The sequence below is a fragment of the Sinocyclocheilus grahami genome, unplaced genomic scaffold (assembly GCF_001515645.1).
Source record: "Sinocyclocheilus grahami isolate Dianchi unplaced genomic scaffold, SAMN03320097.WGS_v1.1 scaffold462.1, whole genome shotgun sequence".
NCBI classification, from domain to species: domain Eukaryota; kingdom Metazoa; phylum Chordata; class Actinopteri; order Cypriniformes; family Cyprinidae; genus Sinocyclocheilus; species Sinocyclocheilus grahami.
Window position 1 is genome coordinate 2,616,211 of NW_015505641.1, and position 5,905 is coordinate 2,622,115.

A 5,905-nucleotide genomic window follows, 5' to 3' on the forward strand; every position below is an offset into this window, starting at 1 on the left:
GTCCAGTCTTTGAGAGTGCTGTAGGATATGATTGGTATGTTTGAAGCACTGTATTTTTGCTCCTCCGGAGGCCTTTGTAGATGTGTTTGATCTGTTATTTTCTCCCTCCACTTCAGTGGGACCCTGCAGAGGCGCGCAGTCAGAACAGCACACCAGAGAGAGGAGGGTTAGCTCTCTTGCCGCCCCCCTCTCATCTACCTTCACTCACATCCTGGCTTATGGCTTCCCGCCCCCGCAGCATTTGTGTTCATGTTGAAAATGCAAAGATGTAAATGAGATTTGAAAGCAACTGCATATATATATATATATATATATATATATATATAGTTTAAATTGTACAAAATTGCTAAAACTGAAATAAAACTAATTAAAAACGATATAGATATAGAGTTATAATAATATGAGTGGTATAGGTTTTATTTTATATCAATCAATCAATAAAAACGTTTTGTGTTTCACTGAAAAAGAAAAATCATCCACATTAGGAATTACATAAGGATGAGAAAATAATTGTCATTTTTGGGTGAACTTTTGCTTTAAATGGGTGCTTTGGATGTGAAAGACGTGCAGATGGTTTGCACACAAAAATATACCCACACACACACACCATTCACAAACATAAACATAGTCATAAAAGTTCACAGAGCTTGTATAATTCTATATTGTTGACTTTTTCTCTCCAGTCTCCAGGCAGTTAATGCTGCACGACTCACACCACTTATCCAAAGCAGAAGAGATCATCTGCTCAATGTTATTGGGCTAAATGCTTTTCAACTGGATATCTATTTTCAGGAATTGCGTAAGCAAAGAGTGTTCTGTTTTAAATGGTTTTGTAACATGCCCCTATATCACATAATTGAATTGACTAGCACATGTTGATGGAAAGACATGAAACCAATCCGCACTGTACGCAATCTGCTGTGGAGAACCGAGCTCAGGCAAGATTACATAAGAAATGGAGGCGTCAAAATGAAAAGAAAGAAAGAATGAATTAGACGACTAGAAAACAAAGAAGCAGAAAAAGAGAATAGTAAGAAAAGAAGAAATCTGAACCAAAACAGTCGTTTTAGTTTTGACATTTTGACATGTCTGTACTCCTATGTTGCCAACAAGGAACATCAGAAGTGAGATGTTCATGAACAGCCTTAACCTTTTCATTCTGTGGATGGCATAAAGAGATAACCTTCTGCTTTTGAACATTGGCTTCTTCTCTGTCTTATCTGCTCAGAGGAGATAGTAGTCCAGAAAGGGCTGTAGATATGCTTCAGCTTCCATACATTTTCTTTTTTCACTTTTATTCACTTTATAAGACGTAAAGAAGTAATCTTGTGTATTGTATTATTACCTTTTGCCATTTTATTTTCATTGTACAGATTTTTTATTTTTTTTTTAATAATGCAGAAACCGGTCTAAAAAAAACCTTTCATGGCATGTTAATACAGATTTCAAGCTGAGCAGCAAATAATAAAGCCAAATAAGTAAAGCACTAAAATTCAATATTAAACAACATTTTGTAGTTTATGGTGGTCAATATCTCCCTCTGGTGATCATAAACTGTCTACAGACACTCGCGTGCACAGAAATGCATGGTAAACGTTAATAAAAGCTTATTTTAGAAATATATTGCTATTTTTTGTAATGATTCACACAGCAATTAGTGTTTCAATAATACATAAAGATTTAAAATAAAATGTGAACATATATCTGTACTAATTTTACAATACAATTAAGAATTGACTAAGAGATGTTCAAAGTAAAGGCATGGAAGCCCATAAGACAAAAAAAAAAAAAATATATTTTTTTTTTTTTTTTTATCAAATGTTACATGTGAATTTATTTTCTTGGGAAAATTTATTAAATATTGGTAGAAAATATATTGATGATATATTAGCAAATATATATTTTGAAATATAATTAAAATCTTCTTTTTTTTTGGCCTTATGGGAAAGACAAATCTATGCAGAATGCAAGAAGCCTATTTTACATTAAGTCCGTGCGATATTATATAGACAAATATGTACTGAAAATCTTATCTTACTATTGCATCTATTCAGAGGTCATGTGAATGTTGAGCAGATCATGGTGTTCTGTCAAACAAAGGATGAACAGGATGAACACCGCTAAACTATTATCTTTGCCCGAAACAAGCAATAAACTACATCTAAACAGAAAGTAAAACAGATCCAAACAAACAAATCATGAATCATGACACATGTGATTTAAGCTTAGATGCTGATTGAGGAGTTTGCTGTATGCTGAAGAGGATGGGATGACCAGGGCCTGGAGTAAAGCAGTGATGTCTGACGTACCAAGCTCCAATCACATCAACTTTGAAGACATGCAGAGGTGGAGTGTCATTCAATTTGCACACAGGACTGCGAGGATGCCAGGGTCATGTGGAAGGATTTTAAGTTCAGAGCTCTTCCGTAAGATACAATCAGTCGATTCAGCACTTGAGCTGGATGTATATGCATCGTATGTTGACCACAGAGCATCTACACATTCCTATTTAGATTAGATCGAGACAAAATTATACATAAAGAGAGGGGGGTTAGACTTTCGCAGAGTGTTGAAAGTCTAACTCCAGTGAAGAATTCACACTTTTTAAAGATGTGCCTACAAGCCCAAGAGAGAGGAGTATCGCCCTTTTGGGGCTCCTCTGACCTGTCCTGAACATATCTATCGTTTACCAGCAAAGGTCATATACAGTGATGCTGACAGTACTGCAGCGGTTCTGAGCAGATAGGCTCCTACTGTTTGGACACCCTTGATAGAAGATCATGCATTATCTCTGCAGAAACACAACTTTTGCACTAAAGATATGTCATGTGTTCAGTTCTTACACTCTTATAGAGAAGAGGCACAAAAGATCTTGCAATAATAATCTTAAAATAATCAAACATAATATAACAGAAGTATATAGTTGAACATGTGTGTGTGTCATATAAATGCTCCACATAAGTTTTGGAACAGTAAAGACAAAATTGCATTGTCTGCTGTGGAGTCAAGACATCTGCAAATATGATTAAAAGATGAGTATGAGACAAAACTACAGAATGTCACATTTTATTATTAGCCGTTTCAACACATTCATGTTTTACCAAATAAAAAGGAGAGCACTTTTAGAGTTTGATTCCCTAATCTGATGTGAACATAAGTATTGGGACAGTTGAATTTATAGTATGCTGTGTTAAGTATATTGTTTCTGTATCGCTCTTTTTTTCTGTATTACTCTTTTTAAGAGTGTACTTCATTTTCACATAGGAATAAATGAATGTAACGTGAAAGATAAATGTAAAATTTAAAAGAAAAACATTGGGTACACAACTATTATTATTATTACTAATACCAATACATTTCTTAAATTCCTTAAAAATGTAAAGTTTGCAATAGTCAGAAATAAAAAAAAAATATGCAGAGTAAACAGCACTGACGTGTGCAACAGAATAGACAAACAAACGCAATTGAAATTATTCAACACCCCTGGAGACTGTAATCATTTACAAATGTGAGCTTTTCTAAAGAAGCAGAGTTTTTATTATTATTATTATTATTATTGTTATTATTATTGCATCCACAACAGTTAGTGGCAAATTATAAGTGATGATATCAGTATTTAATATAATGTTTTTGAGTTGTTGCACAATACAGCTGTGTCATAATTATTCAACCCCTATTCAGCATTGCTGTTTTTAAGTCACTTAAACTGTATGTACTGTATGGCTTAGCTTGAGCTGTTACACAAACATACATTTAGCCCATACATGTGCTAAAGTTGGCCAAGTCAAAAGAGCTCTCACAAAAGCAATAGAGAATAAATTGTTTTATTACATTACAACTGTAACATCTTGACTGTAAAGGACATCATGGATTTTTTTGAAGTATCAGGCCATTTTGATACTTTGATAGATTGTGATGCTTTCGGTGCAGAGACTGAAGCTTGAGGATCAATGGACTTTCCTGCAGAAAGTAAACAGCCAAATCTACTGAAGCTTGGTTCCGGAATCGTTTGTAGAATGTTCTGTCTTCAGATTTAAATCTCATTGAAAATATGAGATGGAATTTGAAGGGGAGGTTATAAAGACTAGGCACCAAATTTGACTTTTGGGGTTGCAAAATTTGGTACACGAATGTTTAGAGGCAATTTGATTATTTTTTCTTCATTTTTCATTAACTTTACATTCTCAGAATCGCTGAAATGGGTATTAATAAACTTTCTATAATAGTTAAAGCAGCACTATGTAACTTTTGGCACTCTAGAGGTTAATAAACAGAGCTGCACACATCCCGCAAAAGAACATTCCAACCGGAGCTACTTCTCTAAGTTTATGTCTATGGCGATTCACCCAGGTACAGTGGGGAAAAAAAGTATTTAGTCAGCCACCAATTGTGCAAGTTCTCCCACTTAAAAAGATGAGAGAGGCCTGTAATTTTCATCATAGGTATACCTCAACTATGAGAGACAAAATGAGAAAAAAAATCCATACTTGTAAAATATTACCCCAACACTGATTATCAGTATACCGTAGTGATTCGGAATAAGACAAAAATGCGGTTTAGAAGATGAACTCATGATGTACTCGCTCATTATATACATTTTGCAAACTTTGAACACAGAAAAAGTTACATAGTGCTGCTTTAACTGATGCCTTTGTTGAATTGTTTTCATAAAATGTTGTTCTCGTCAGCAAAATTTCTTGCAGATCAAATCATTTTGATTGCAAATGTAATTGTGCACTGCCATTCATGTAAAGAAAAAAATCTGACTTTAGGCTCTGCAATTGTTCTGCTCTTGTTAAACCAATTGGGGGCGTTAATGGACCAGATTTACTCTCTCCTGTTTATGGCTGAGCGCTCTAGTTTATGAGGCTTCTGTGAAGTTTAAAACTCATTGGTCTTATTATTTATTTATATATTTTATTGCTATTCTTATTCATGAACAGTGTTGGGGGTAACTCATTACAAGTAACGCGAGTTACGTAATCAGATTACTTTTTTCAAGTAACTAGTAAAGTAACGCATGACTTTTCTAATTTACAAGAAAATATCGGAGTCACTTTTTCAAAAAAGGAATGCCAGTTACTTTGTTTTCCCATTTATTGACTGACAGCTCTCCTGTCGCCATATTGGGAGAAATCGGGAGTGCAGAGGAATTGTGTGCGCTGTGTGCTACTGTAGTTCTAGACTAAATGTGAATGTGCATTAATTCATCTCACTCACAAAAAAAAACAGATTGAGTATTCATCAAAATTAATTAAAACAGTGAAATGCAAACTCAGAATATGATGCAAACCTGCAATAATTAAATGTTAAATAACACAAATGTGTCTAATCCCATTTTATTAAAGGGGTCATATGATGCGATTTCAAGTTTTCCTTTCTCTTTGGAGTGTTACAAGCTGATTGTGCATAGATAAGATCCCTGAAGTTGCAAAGACTAAAGTCTCAAGACCAAAGAGATTCTTTATCAAAGTTAAGACTCTGCCACGCCCCCCTAAAACGGCTCGTTCTAACACGCCCCCACATATCTACCTCACTATGTGGAAATATTAGCATAATGCCGCCCAAATGTGCACGCAAAGAAAGAAGGCGTGGTTTCAGTAACCGCAGTTAGTGTTGAAGCAGCATGTCAGGGAGACGCTGTGTGTTTCTAGGCGAAAGCAAAAGCACTTTATCTGGCCTTCCGAAAGTAGATGCATTTAGGAATCTTTAAGATTACTTACAACAGAACAGCAATGCATTTTATGGACGACCGTTTCGTGAACCTAGGAGAGGAGGTAATTCTGACTTTGCTATGACAATCTGGCGCTTCTGAATCAGCTACTGTTTTGTTATTAGTTTAAGTATTTGCTATTGACTGTTCAAATGCAGAGTTTTGCGCATCGTGTGTGTGTGTGTGTGCGCG